We start from the raw sequence: 15,767 nt of genomic DNA, 5'->3' as shown, positions 1-15,767 counted from the left end.
GTTTGTAGCATCCTTGTTGACCTAAAGATGTCTGTCTTTAATGCAATGAATTTTTATTTTCCGTTAATTAAAAGTCTTAAACTTGATCAGACTGTAAAAACAATAAACAATGTCTGGATTTTTTTTGTAGATGAAAAGTATTTGACCAGAAACTAGCGCTGACTGACAATATATGCATTCTAAAAAACGACTTGCCACTGTCTTGTGAAGCAGCAAGTCGACAACTGCTTTCTTAAAGAGTAGCTGGGTGGTAGCTCACTGGAACAAGAGGAAATATGTTTATGAATACATATTTATAACAATGAAACAATTAAGTCGGGAGAGAAGTTATTTATGTTCCCGCTTACAATTAAATGATATTACATTAAAGTTTGACTGGATTGAATTCCAAGCAGGTAGAAAATCATTTCAAGAACTCCACCAGTTCCAGAAAGTGAAAGGCGACACGGCTACGCCGACAATAAATGTCAAAACTCCCAGCACGATCAATAAGCTGCCATTAATCTCCCCTGTAGGTATGTGAAGTGTCAAACTTGGCAGACACCATGTACGGTTGTCAATTCTCAGCAACAACCACTTGAACACATTGGAACAGCAACAATTAACAAGCTTTTCATTCAACTTGTCATCGGCTGAGTTACTAATGGCATTGCCCCAGGCGCCCAAAAAAATCCAGTTTAACTGACGAATGCTCCTTTAAGATCAACTGCACATCACAGCAGCTGACAAACAGGCAAATATAACTGACTTTTCGGCAGGCTCTGCACCTGCGCATGAGTTCTGTGTTTGTTAAAAATGTTTAGTTTAGTCATTCCCAGAAGGAGAATCACCATAATTTTCTCGTAATTTCTGTCGCGCCAGTGAATAAGGAATCCTGGCAGAGGTGCTAATAACATAAGTGAATTTAAGTTTATAGAGGGAAACACTTTCAGACTTTTCAAATTTACATCAGTGCTTAGTTCAGCTTTTCCAACAAGGGAGAAAAACTAAACAATATGAAGCACGAGAACTAAAACTGCTGAGTGCCATGGTTGCCATGGTTCAAGTGTGAGAGCCTGGATTCTCGCATGAATTTATCGTTCAGTCGAGTAGTTTAAATGAAGGTCGTAAACACACTGCAGCAGTGTTGAAGTAAGAAATGCAACAGAGTGTTTGACTCATAAGGAAATTGGAAGGAAAGTGCAATTAGTAATTATACAAGTAGCACACAGATTAACAATACACCAAATCATTTTTCATTTTTAGGATTATGTGAGGAAAAAATAAAAACTGTAGGTCGAGAGTGAAAAAAATCGGACCGCTAATTATTCCAATTTGTTTCACTGTAATTGAAAGGAAGAATATAAAAAGGCAACTAACAAATGCTATTTACTCTATAACACTGTATGATATACTATATTACACTTAAATAAATAGTTATGTAAAGGTGTCATTTGAATTTGATTCATATGTTTGTTAGTTCTATGGAGGGGTCAATAGTGAGCCACATCTCCAAGTCACTCTCACAAGTCCATCAGTGATGTTCCATCTTCACATGTTGCGATGTAGTGGTGTACCGAACTCACACTGCCATTCCCATACCTATTCAAGACTAGATACATGTATATATAAATAAAGCTCGAACAAAGTCTGGTCTAGAAGCTGCTCCTCTTCCTGACCCCGTTACGTTGAGCCACAGATCAGATCAGGGACACTGCACGACAGATGTCTACCCTGGCGCTCTGTTCCAGGCATGAGTGCTGCTGGCGCACACACCAAAGAACAGAATGGGGGGGTGGGGAGGTTTGGGCAAAGGAGAGAGAGAACAGGGCGAGGGGGGAAGAGGAGATGGATGGCATGAAAAAAAAAGGCGACGAGGGGAAGAGGAACACAGACAGGAAAGTTTGCCTGAGGAAATGGCACGTCTCACCGCACAGACTCCATCTGAGGGACGTGATCTACTCTGTCATCTTTCTGTCAGACAGCAACCAGTTTGGTCAGAAAGTGACACTACAACTTTAGACATACCTCAAGTTAGGGTTCACCCTGACTGGCTGGGAGACCTTGCACGCACTGAAGCTCCATTAGTGCTCCTTCTCCATCCGTACGGCACAGAGGGAGCAATAAATAATGAAGGTAGCATGAAGAAAACCTGGATTTCCAAAGTGTGCTGATAGTTGACCTCCACGCAACAGACCTCTGACTCCACTTCAGCTTTGAGGAGCAACACGCCAAACAGAAGAAAGACAAAGCGAGCTAATTATAGCCTCGCAGCAGGATGGCCAGAAACAAACTTGATTATCATCATCGTCAAGACGGCACAAAGGAAACCTGCTGCCTCCTCCTTTCCACCACAATCCAATAGAGAGGCTTTTAGCCTTCGTAATGATTTACAAAGTGACAAGTCAAACAGATTTACTGTGACAGGCTGAAAGGGACCGGCACGAACGCCATTACTGCTCACGTGACCAGACCTCCTGGCCCTTCTGCTAACCCCCTTTTCCTCTGCCGTCTCCCCCGCTGCTGACCCTCCCTCCCGCCTGTTGCAGGGGACAGAGAAGAATGAGGCTGGCTAAATAGAGGCAGGCAACAAACCACCTCCTCCCTCCTCAACACGAGCCCCCCCCCCCCCAGCCCCCTTCAAACGAGGGGGAAAAGGCGGCTTTCTGGAAGTCAGTTAAAGCGACAGCCCCCATGATAAGGATCTGGTCACGGCAAACTTGTAGAGCAGTTAACGGTGATACCTTGAAGAACACCGTTACATGAGGTTTATCGGATTTAATGAGGCATGCCTTTTCTTGTGGTGGCTACCAACTCCTCAGCAGCCATTGCTTCCCCAGTGGCTGCGGAACACTATTAAAACACTTAAATCCTCAAAAACATGAGGTAATCCCTGCACCGCCCTTTGCACTTATATTGGTTTTCAAATAAAGAAAGTGTGTTCCCAATGAGCTCACTCACAACATGTGTTTTCCATCCATGTTCATCAGATCTTGTTTTGTTTTGAGTGACAGCCTCTACATTTGACTTTCATTTGCGCAGGCCTGAAATATGGAGCAAATTTATATTTGACTATCATCAGTCCCTCATGGCCCGGGATGCTTTGCCTGGCGCAGTCATCACTTCCCTGCCCGCTCCTTCTCTCCTTAGGTGAAAAAACTCCTCGGCTGTCGTGAGCTTTGAAAACAGAGCCACCCCTAAAAACCATCAGAGCTGACGGCGGGGAGATGTGAGTACAGAATTCTCAAGGAGCACAGCGCCTCGGGCTACGCAGATTCAGTTTCCCTCTTTCTGGCTTCCAAAAACAAAGGAATTCCAGAGAAAATCAGGGCAGGACCTCACCCCGAGCCACCGCTGCTGCTGCCGCTACCCCCACCTCTCCTCACTAGCCTTCTCACACACACACACACACACACATTTCACGACAAAACACAAGCAACAACAAAGGAAAGTGACGGACACCTTCCTCTTGTTGGGCAATCATGTCGATTTGATGGGAGGGGAGACACGGCTGCCGAGAGACGACATGGATGGGCGAGGTGGTGTGTGCATGTTCTGGAAGAGGAAACCTCATCTGTTTACAAAACGATGAACAATAAAATTATCATCTGGGACAAATAACGTAGCATCATCAGAGCAAAGTGGGGATGTCAAATAAAAAGTAGGCACCTGACAAATAAAGAGGGAAATTGACAGACGAAAACCTGGGCAGCTTTTCAGGTTCTTACCCCTTTAAAGTGAGCTTTGTCTATTTCGAGCATCCGTAAACAGTGGAAGCAGATAAGCAGATGACGGTAACCACTTCATGAAATAATGCACATCCCAAAAAAGAGGAAACAACTGGGACCAGTCCAGAAATAACAACAACATAACTGAATTCACATCAGGAACAACTACAAAGGCATTCAAGAGAGCACATATCTCCGAAATCCGACTACCTGACACTGTCATGGCTAGGTCACCAGTCCCTGTCCGGACACTGAACTTTTGCTGAGCGCCGGAACCTAAAGGGCTGTTTCAACCATGTTTGCTCTGTTGCATTCTTAGACCCTACATAGATCCAAATGGATCTGCAGATGCACACCCAAATCGATTCCTACTATGCAAAGGCTATACAGTTACATTGGTCAGTTTTTAAGATGAGAAACATGAGGTTGATTGTGGTGAAAGGGGACATAAAGAGGTCAGGAGAGACCAAGGATGCACAAGATACGTTAAGGTGGGAAAAGCTGCTGGCTGTTGCAACCCCTGGTAGCAAATGCTGAAAGATGAACTTGAAAAACAAGCAACAAGCAAACTGTATCAACAGCAATTGCTCATATCGATGTGTCAGAATGTAATCTATAAGTGATTATTATGCTTGTGTCAACAGCTTTGGCACTTAATCGGTGACACACCACTGCAAACCTGTTGTATTCAGCCTTCCATCACAGACAGTAAAGAGAGAGGATCAAGTCGAATGATGCAGAATGTGTTTGGTTTACCATGGTTAACTAGTAGCCACTCAGTGGTTGTGCCCACCAATCACTTCCCACTTTAAGACCTTGCCACAGGACAGAAGCCCATGAAAATACACAAGCCAGGCAAGATAGTGCTATATCTCCATGTGCATCTTAAACAATTTCAACACATGCCACTCAGCTCCCCTCATCGCTCATTCATGTAAAGATTAAGGGCTGCCTGGCAATATCACAGTAGTGTAATAACAGTGTTAAATGGTGTCAGGGTAGGTAAACCAGGGCGACAGGAAGATAATGCTGCTAATTTGATGCAAACTACACAATATAATTTCCTATGTGTTGCTTGAGGAAGAGAACACTGTGGTTACAAAAGGTACAAAAAAACGACATTATAATGCAAGAGAAATTTGATAATCCTAGTGGCAATAAATTAAATCCAGAAAACAAGAAAAAAAGAAACAACAAACTACATAAAAATAAATGTCATGATTATAACATTAAAATAAATGTACTACTTACTATTACCATGAATTCTGGACTATAGAGCGCAATGGAAAATTAGCCGCACCTACTAAATTTAAGAAGGAAAATAGTTCTTGTTTACACAGAAGCCACACTGGTATATAGGCCGCGGTGGCAGTGGTGTCTGCGCTGTAGAAAGTTCAACAGTTCACCTGGCTTAAAAATGCATGAGGATCACTTCTAAACTAGTTTTGAAAACTGGGTCCAGCATCGAGATTCATGAAACAAACTCTGTAACGCTCTGAACTTATAAATGCATCACAACTTTTATTACTTTTTTATGACATAGAAGCTCTCAAAATGCGCTGTTTTCATCCGTGTGTCTGAAGTTCCAACACTACGGCTGGTCTCAGCTGCTGCTTCTTGTCCTCGGTCCTCTAGGAGATCGGCTCTGTTGGCGTAGCTAAAACAGAGCGCTGAAAGGTGAATAAAACGCCTGTGATTTCATTGTTTTGATGTGTCGAGGCTCAATATTTTTGGCAGAATGTCCCTCTTTAGTGAAAATCCATGTATTAGTCGCGTCATTGTACAAGCTCATCACACCGTGAGGAAAAAGTAGTGATTTATAATTTGTAAATTATGGGTAATCAGAAAAATGCGTCTTCAAAAGAATATGATAACAATGTATAATTCACACAAATCTTTCAAGTGAATTAGAATGTTTTATTGATAAGTGAAATGATTTACTTTCAGTTTCAAAATATATATAAACCTCACACAACCCATCGAAGAATGCTAACGATTCACCAAATGTATGCTGGACAAGAGTTATTTCATTCGGAATAATTATTTATATAAGAATCTTCATCCTTATATGTGTCCCAAAATTATATGAATAGCTTTGCCGTCATTAGAAATGTGAAATCACTTTTAGTTGCTTAGATACAGTGTATGTAACAATGCACAAATGTACTGGCTGTTACCTAAATCTGACTCCGCCAAATTTGACAAAGAGCACAGTATGTTTTTTAAAAAATCATGAGACAGAGGGAGTGCAGGATTGTCAATAATCTTTTGACACATAATTAAGGAGCCATGGGTGACAGTGACAAACATTGTTTGGAGGCTGATCCCTGGCAAGCACTGTATCATCGCTGTCTCCGGAATACACCCGATTAGCCTGCTCTCATTACTGATATGATAAACGACGACTTCCACCACGGCTTTGGTTTGCAGGGAAGACGCACTTAGCGGGAGAGACTAGGAAAACATGAGTTGAAACACATTGCCCCTCTAATAGACCAGACACAAACAACATCGGCGGGTTATCTGCTGTGCCATTGCAGATAATGCCTCTGATATTTACCAAGTCGCGTCCCATTATAGTACTTTCAAATATAGAGAGTGAATTACTGGGGAGGCTGTTTAATGAAGTGGACTTTGAAATCAAAATTCTTTCCCTTCTTTATTTGTTTCACTCCTCATTACCCCTCCAACCTTCTCCGTCGCTCCCTTTCGCCCGCTCTGGGAAGTTAATGCCGCAGCTCTGTCCCGACACAGCAGCCCGTCTTTCTTTACAGTCGGTGTATCCACACAGAGGTTTAAAATATGCCCCTTTATCTGAGCCGCCCAGGCGGGAGAATGAAAGGGATGTCAGTCCTTAGAAGCCTGGGAAAGCGCCGGGCTCAACCGCTGGTGTCAAAACCGAAGGGAGGGCACTGAGCGGGCAAACACACTGAACGCTGTAATAGAGTTTTCTGTCGCTGTGTAATGTCGAAAAGTGGTACGAAAAACCGTTATAACACGGAAAAAAGGGCTTTTGGATTTGGGTTTTACGCTCATATGGTTTGAGCTGCTCTCCCTAACAACCGCAGACTTCATTAATAGTCTGAAGAGGACAAGTGGAAACTTGCGTCTCCTTCCATGCACTGTCCTAATCCAAATCCAAATGCGAGTCACAGAATGACCTTCATTTGAAACCTGTATTGTGACATAACAAAAGGGAAGTCTGATGTCCATTATCATTCACCGATACATGAAATACTGATTTCGCCAATAACGCTATTTTTGAATAAAGATATTAGCGACCAGTACTCACTACAAAGGTGTCACATATTGATGGTTGTCAGGCGGATTTTTTTGTCCACTTTTGATGCATAAGGCTTTGAATATAATCATTTAATCTTGGCTCACAGTAACAAACTTTTGTCCTGTAAGTTACAATGCATACCATGGAACATCACAGGCAACGTAGCAATGAGTGTTTCCGATCATTACTCTCTCACCATGTGCTTTCGTGGGTTTACTGCAAGAATTCTGCTTTCCTCCCACAGTCTACAAACATACACAGGTCAATTGTCCATAACAGTGCAAAAGGTGGTGCAAACGGTGATCACCCACACCAAAAAACAATATGTGCAAATGCCAGAATAATACTGAATACTAACGTTCCGCGATCTTGGTCATTGTAATGTTTCTTTTGGATTTTCCCTCAATGATGCATTACATGATCACCACTTGTTTCGAAGTTTCCACTTCATTTTAATACGCCCTGTGATGGGTCAGAGAACTGTTTAGGGTGACCCCTGCCTCTTGTCCAAAGTAGCTGTGAAGGGAATATGCGCTAGAAGATGAAAGAATGGGAGCCTAATGCACCAAAATACAAAACAGAGAGCGACTACTGCGTCGACATTGGGCGCTAAAGTCCACTTGGCGACTGTCCAAATGACATCTTGTGAGTGGGAACGTGTTGGACTAGTTAGCAAGTTTCACTATGACCCTTGGATACATTACAGGGTTCGAAACGTTGGGGGCATCATGCCTCCCTGCCCCTGAACTATCAATGCACCTTAGCTACATGACCACAGCACAGAAAGGCAAGCGCTCCATCACAGACTGGGCCAGCAAAAGATGAGTGTGTGCTGTTCATTTTGAGTCACAGATAAAAGACAGAAAACAGTATCCATGCTATGTGGAGACAGTGGAAGATATCTCAGGATTCCATTTAGCAAACAAAGGTGAGAAAAACATATCAACCGATCCCTGATCAAAAAGAATACAGCGCATAGTTGCATTTATACATAGAAGTGATTGATTCTGTTGCTACTGCGCAGCATGATATTGTGTAGCCAGTGAAAACATCACATGAGGAGGTATCCCTCCTAAAATACCACTGCAGCCGCAGAAACAAATACTGCCTTTTTGCATTACTGAATCCTTGTTAATAATACTTGTCAGGAAACAAGCAAGCATGCATCCCTGGAGGGCATGCAGGAGACAATTCAGCCTTTAGAGAATCTCTGCAATCACTCTCCTTCTCCCACGCAACCTCAACCACCCAAATCCCAGTCCACTGTGAGAGACAACAGCACCAACTAGACAGGAGTGTGTTTAAAGCACAAATGATATTATGAGCGCAGCGTGTGGTGTATTATCTAGATTAAAAAACGCTTCATTACAGGCTTTAAGGAAGACAGATTTGCGACATGCTGTGTGAAGGGGAACTAAAGAGTGTTTAAATTCATCCAAGAATGCTCGCCTCAGCTTCACCTTCACAATCGGCCGTTCCAAGGCATGACAGGCTTTGACTTATTGATTTAGCCCAGAAGGTAGAAAGTCATTTCATGTACTGATTAGTCAAATAGCTGTCAGGTACTTATCACGCCGAGGAGAAGAGGATAGATGGGAGCCAATTCGGACTGATGACACAGGACCTAATTTTGCAATGCAACCTGCAATACTGGAATCGATAAAGCAATTTACACGAAGCAGCTTCCTTGGATTATAATCGCATCACTGTTGAAGAACAATAAGCATAATAGTCCAGTTCAGAAACATTGAATCAGTGTCTGGATGGCAGATAATATTCAATTATCAGTCACATGAAATGAGCATTTTCATGGTGCATATCAGCCTCATATGGGCCAGTAGGCTCAAGCTGCCCCTCAGTACAGCAGGCGGTCATCACCCTTTTCTATGGCACAGTCAATGCTGGAGAGCAATTTTTCTCACTTTCCAAAACTTTAGCTACCCAGTTTGCCCTTAAAAAGGAACAGTTGTTGCATACTGGCCCACATGGTCGGGAGATCACAGTCTGCTGTACCAACCAGGAGGCACACTGCGACCCCACTGTATCAGGTGGATGATCTATATCAATTCATGTTAGATTAGGATCATATTACTGTGTAATAATACTATTGTTATTGTATGATGATGAATACAGTGTCTCACTATAAGTCACTTGTATTACCAAGGCTATTGATTAAATATATCAGACTTGTCCTATTGTTCAGTATGAGTTCAATCGCGACTGTGATGATGAAAAAGTCAGAAAATAGCAGGTTGTTATTACTTTATTAATGTAACTGGGTTTTATTTTTCATGCTTTAATGTTACTTTGGACCATTTGCTGTTACGTCTTGGAATTAAGTATCTTAATATTAATTTGGAATTTGAAAAGCCCTTTTTTATTTATCTTCTTATTTGCTCATGTTATTTTTTAATTACATTTTTATACACAAAAAAGAGCAAGAAAATAATTATACACACAAGTGAATTCAGCGAGAGCAACTTGCACTGCTTACAAAGTGTCAGTATCAAGGCTGTCTTTTATCCCTGTGTGATTGGAGCCATTTCTCTTCCTTGTCAACAAGCAACAGTGAATTAGGATTTGGACTTTAACCTCACTGGGCTTTAAACCTTGTTATTTTCCCTTCCGTGCCCACGAGTCACGGAGGCCATGATGTTGAAATTTGATGCTCCTTTATTGGTCAATCAGTAGCTATCAGTCTCGTTCTTGGAAGGTTTCTGCCTCTGATATGTTTGATATACAAACATATCAGCCAGGATTGGGTTTAAAAAGATGATAAAAATTGCAACATGAGTTTAAACTGTTGCTCACTCTTTGCAGCCCTCGGTGCACATGGCAAACCAACCCACGTGGTACAGTGTGAAAGGTGTGAAGATCTCTCAGAGAAGGCACAGACCTATACACATGCTCGGCTATCATGAGAGACAAGGCAAACACAGCAGATCAGTGCTGAATCCGTAAACCCACTGACCCAGCATGAAGACGGAGAGGGGACTAATTAGTGACTGTACTTACAACTCAAAGAAGAGTGAGAGAGCAGCGGCGGGAAGGAGGGTGGGTGAAAAAAAAAGAAGCACACACACTCTCGGAGCCCACAGTTGGAGGATGAGGACAATGAGTTTGTTTAGCTTAAACAGGATTTACAAGCCAAACAGACACACGCCAACGCCACTCACTCAGACACATACTATCTCTTTTCCTCTCCAGCGCAACCCCTTTTTCTCCCTGTCTCGCCAACACAGACAAACACAGCTGAGACAGGCTCTGTGAGGATTTCATCAGCAGCAAAAAAAAAAAAAAAAAAAGAAGTGAGGGTAATTGCTTGCGATGGTGAGAAGTCTTGAGTGCAGGCAGCAACGGTGGGTGAATGGACGGAGAAAGGGAACATTTTGTTCCTCCTGTGCGGGCTCTCATATTGTTCCTGGTTAGTCTGTGTGTCATTTATGATTCAAGGCCCCATCAAAGCCAACCAGCGATGGGAACAGGAGGACATGGTCATTGTGACGTCGCTTGCACTCGCTGCTCAAAGAACATCAAATCAAACATGCATGAGAATGTGACATGGTGGGTCTGAAACTTGGCTCCACACTCTGGCTCACTCCAAACTCTTGGAAAAGCACTTAGAAGAGCCAACTTCCCTGGTGTGGGGAAGTCTCTGGAGTTCACTAGGCACCCGTACGTGTCGGACGGCTTCACTCCTTCAAAGTTCAGATCAGATTAAATGCCATGGGGGAAGGCAGGACAAACACGTTTTCCCCACCAACACACATTAGTTTCAAATCCATTTATACAGGCTATTAGCTTCGCCTGCCATTATTACAGGTGTAATAATCACCACATAAAAAGGAAGGAATGCACTTCAACCCAGATGACCTGGAGCTGATCACAGCCTGCAAAAGTACAGGAAGGCAGCATTGATTTCCACATAAGCCAGTGAAATTGGTGTCTACCTCACACAGGAAAAGTGAAGGAGCAGCCTTGTGAAACCCACGGCTCACATATGTAATGCTCCTAATGCTCTTTCATTTCTGCTAGAACTGAGCAAAAACACTTAACAGATAAGGCCATAACAGATAACCAAGTAAACTATACACCATGTGGACTCAAGTCTTGACCTTTAAAGCCACGAGTTTCCTAGGCCACAAGCCAAAGGCTAAAGACAGGAGTCATTCACTTAGGGAGCAGTTATTGCTCATTTATGTTCAATAAAAATGGATATGATATCATTCTGAGAATGAATTATGCAACAGGCAAATGGTTCTATGTTAAAGCGCATCCTTAAAATGAATCAAATTTAAGTGATGCTATCGAACATTTAATCAAGTCGATTAAGCTATGTTGATTATTTTATCAAGTAATTACGAAGTCAATGAAGATATGAAACTATAGCGTGAAGAATGTACTAGTCGTAGACAGCATCAAGCACTGACAAGTCGTGCTTTCCGTGAGAAAGGAGGGACAGAAATTTAATGTCATGAGACAACAGTAACACAAGACGATTGTTTTCACTGATGTACATACACTTTTTTCTTTTAATAATTACTGTATAGTAACACTACAGCCAGGCAACATGGCACATTTCTCACGCTGTACACGTCTTATGCAGATAGCTCAGTAATCCTAAAGGTAGCCAGAGACTAGCTGACCATCAAAACGGTTGTTAGCTGCCACCCTGAACTAACCAGAGCAAGAGATGCAAACCCAAATGACCAACAGGCGTCACGCTCCAGCTACAGTATAAGGGCATTTGAGCCCCACACCAACTTTAGGTTATCACAGTGACAGCATCAGAGACTGCACACTCTCTTCCAAACCCACTGAAGACTGATATTCTACGGTGTAATTTTGTTTTCTGCACACATGACTGCCTCCTCCAAAGTTCAATTAAATAAACTGCTTTACAGATCGAAGGAGAGTTATTGACGCTGCGAACAAGAAAAGCCACAGAGTGATATTTGCAGCTTGAGCAACTGTGGCGACAAACATGTGGCATTGAGGTTTCTCATCCCGGTCTACAAGGGTCTGAATATATCACGCTGACTCCATGGCAGGCTGAGTTACATTCGGGAGCTTCTTTTTTCAGACTTATTACTTACACTGCAATTACTGCGCTTTGACTTGAAGAGAGCTTAACTGAGGACTTATGGGTAGAATTACGACAACATTTAGGAAGCAGTTAGTTACTGACACGAGGGTGCAACTTTTACTCAAAGAGAACTTCTGCTGTCATTACTGTTTCAAGCTCTAATTGTCAAAATTGGTCTTCAAAGTGCTCGGAGGCAACCCGGCTTTTAGCTTTCCTTTATCATCAAGACGAAAATAGGCGCACTGGAAAACAAAGCCGTCTAGAAAATGACTGCCAAGTTGAACCACAAGTGAGACAGAAATGAGAGGGAGAATTAGAGGCAGACTTCAGCTCGGGACTCGAGTGGGAGGGTTCAGGCTGATAGGGAGACACCAGACAACTCGATTCCATGTCAAAGTGAGCACGGAGCAAGTATTTCACAGCGCGGAGAAAAAAAAAATCAACACGAGCAGTTAGCTGAAATGTCAGGCTGTCAAAACATTGATTAGCATTTGCCAGGTTTTAAACACTTAACAGACTCAGGCTGAAAAACAGTGAGCAGCCGCAACTTCTCAGACAAGCAACTGGCTGTTTAAGCAGCACCGGACGCCTTTTGATTCATCGAGAGCTGGAAGCAAGATGTGCCCGGCACAACACACAATCAATACATTTGCATCAGTAATACAAAGCGGCACAAGACTCAATGAACATGAATGAATTATAACTTCCTATATTTTACCAAATGCTAGAGGCTCACAGTTCAAATGGAACTGTAAATGTCAGATCAGTTCCTTTTCAGTAGAATAAATAAACCACAATTTACTCAAGCTCAGTATGCAGTTAGTGTAATTGTGTTTTGATAGAGGCTGTGAATAGACATCCTGACACCATCTTAGGTTGTAAACACGGTGGCAATATTGGATGTTTTCAAAAAATAAAATAAACTCTCAGCAAAGCAAGAATTCCCTTCATAGAAAAACAGAAACAAGATATTCATTTCCACAATGCTCAGCTCAAAACCAAGCCAGCACACACGATTATTCTAACTCAATTTTTCTGTTTATGGATTACATTTTTTAGCCTCAATTAAACACCTTAAAGGTGAGCAATGAATTACAAATTAATCACACATTTAGTGTCTGTTCTAAATGTAACTTAAAGAAGAGATTCATTAACACTAGAGTGGCCAATAATGTGAATTAAATTGTGATGTTTTAGGCATGTTTTTCAGCCTTTTCAGTCCCTCAGGTTATTCTATATTCTGATGTACCGGACATTGCACATCGATGATGTTGGGTAAACAACATCATCGATGTGTTTACCCATCTGTTACACAGGAGTGGCTAATAAAATCTTCCTTTATGTTATGTTTTTATTTAATATAAATCTATTGACAGCCCCATGTGACCATTTAGATTAGTGTGAAGTTGCTATCCCAGCATGTTATTTAAAATTCTCTTTATTTTCACTCTGATATTGCGTAAAAAACCAGGTTAAAGGTATACGATTATGATGGTATATAACACTAATATAACACAGTTCTGTCCAGGTGAAAAAGTGTTTTTAAGTAATAGCCTCAGAGAGCATGCATTTGTGACTTAAGCACTTAAGTGATCCCAGTGAGTGGACATATTTATATACATGATGTCGGCATTAGCACAGGCTATCCTTTATCATAGGCAATATAAATAGGAGACACATTATTACAACAACGTGCAGCAGGCTTGGAATAACAACTTATTTTCATGCTAAATCCCAACACACTCCCAGTTCATTCACAGCAAAGCACCTCATGATGCAGAAGACCAGAGCTCCAGTCGTAAACACCCACATTTGATTTCAAAGCGAGTGTGCTGGAGCCTTTAGCCTGCTCAGTGAATCAGACACTCTTGCGTCTTGTCTCACAGCCTGGCTGGCTGCAGAGAGGCCCCAGGAGGGACAACAGAAGGAAAGAAAGCTCGCACATAAAAACACAGATCCACACACACACACACTTCCAAGTTTGAAACAGTTGCAGATGGCTGCAATACCTTGCCCTCTTTCTCTCACTATTTATCAGGTAACTTCTGAACAAGTGTGACGGAACACTTGATGCTGTTCGCTTCAACAAAAGACTGAGCGGGGGAAAATAAACAAGACTAATTAATGTGGTGCGGCGGACAAGTGTTGCTGCTGAAATAATTTCATTACATCACCAATTAGAACCACCAAGGAAGCACTGGAGGGTGCACCCACCCGAAATCTGTTTACTCTCAAACATGAGGGGAGTGGATGGAATAACAGCTGCCATCCGACGCTCGTGCGAGAAGTCACAGGAAGCGACAGGAAACTGACAGCGCTTGTCATCTCACCTATGACATCACCGTGACATCAACGCCAGATAAGAGAGATTTGTCGAGGCATTCGGCGCGACAAAAATAGAAAAGGAATGTTGATCTGCTCCCACATCAGTCCACCTTACTTTTGCAGAAGTTAAGCTGTCCTGTGCAAGAGTCTCCTCCTCCCTCTGCTCCTCCACCCATTGGGAGCCCCCTCTCTGCTTCGCTCTGCCCCGGCTGGCCTCACATCCAGACGGAGGAATTTAACAGGGAGGGTCCGCCAGACTTGAGGCAGAGAGGGATCATGACGCTCATCCACCCCTGGATGGAGTCATGGAGATGATGTGCGGCTGCTGCAAGTGGAGCACAACATCTGAGCCGGGATAGCAGCACATTACTGACACTGCTTTATAGGCAGAGTGAATCAACTAATTCCCATGAGTGGCCCTAAGCTCCAATTCAAGGGGAAGAGCTTTATGAATGACCCCGGAGAGGATGCAATCAGTGCCCTCCAGGAGACCCGTGGCACTGGGGCTGCAGCGGTTCGAAGGGAACATCAGAGCAGCAGACGGACATGGAGCTTAATTGCATTACAACAGGTAGCTGATAATAGCTCAGGGGAGAGTCAACAACAGACACACACTCAGCTCAGTGGCACACATTCTCAGTTTAGCATCAAGCCAGTCATCAGCTGACCAGAGGAGCAGATCCAGCTTCTACACTTGCACGGAGATCACCCCACAGACACGCAGACTCGGGCTGCTTCCAGGCGGTGAGGGGCGACAATGAAGCGCGTGGATGTTCCGGCGCCGACTGCTGTGCGCTCACCCCGCTGACACTGGCTCAGCGGCGGCGAGGGCTTCCAGGAGGTCAGCCTATTGTTAGCAGGTAGTCCACGCCGCAGACCTCGCTCGCTTGCAACAATAAGAGGAGAAGCAGGCGCCAAACTTACTTTCAGCTCAGGTCCCGGTGCCGACTCCGTGTATCGTTTGTCCAACCCGCGTGTTTACGGCGCTCCTCGTACGGACGACGTGAGCGCGGCTGAGACGCTGCGAGTGACGGACTGGATCAACTACCGGAGAGCAAGTTGAAGTGTCAGATTACACTGTTACCACAGACAGTCGTGCTCCGGAGTCGCGGAGAAAACGTGGACTGGAGCTCGCAGGGAAGGCGCCGAGTGTCGGAAGAGTGTAACAGCCCTATAATGGGCTGCTAATGGAGCGTTTCACACTGGATCGGACTGACGTGTGCGTGAGCTCTCCAGCTATTGTCTGTCTCACTGCTGCGCAGGCTCGTGTATCTAACCAGGAACAAGACGTTTATTAGTGCATTATAACTACATTATACCTGACAAGACCGATGGTTCGATTCAAAAAAAGTACCTCTTCACAAAT

At 43.3% G+C, this 15,767-nt stretch overlaps 1 protein-coding gene across 5 annotated transcripts in view; it reads right to left on the bottom strand.

The window, feature by feature from the left end:
- The window catches only part of zmiz1a (zinc finger, MIZ-type containing 1a), a 122,272-nt gene extending 106,759 nt beyond the window's left edge, over positions 1 to 15,513 (bottom strand). Inside the window, exon 1 of one of the 5 annotated variants that reach the window (XM_053875296.1) lies at positions 15,326 to 15,513. The gene's annotated coding sequence lies outside the window, so the exon portion shown is untranslated. Of the gene's footprint in view, positions 1 to 14,516; positions 14,754 to 15,325 lie in introns of those variants that run through there. The other 4 variants (XM_053875298.1, XM_053875299.1, XM_053875300.1 and 1 more) reach the window with 4 other exon arrangements.
- Positions 15,514 to 15,767: the final 254 nt, after the last annotated feature.

This window comes from Synchiropus splendidus, chromosome 9 (genome assembly GCF_027744825.2).
Source record: "Synchiropus splendidus isolate RoL2022-P1 chromosome 9, RoL_Sspl_1.0, whole genome shotgun sequence".
Lineage (NCBI taxonomy): Eukaryota > Metazoa > Chordata > Actinopteri > Syngnathiformes > Callionymidae > Synchiropus > Synchiropus splendidus.
This window is presented reverse-complemented; position numbering and strand designations above follow the sequence as displayed.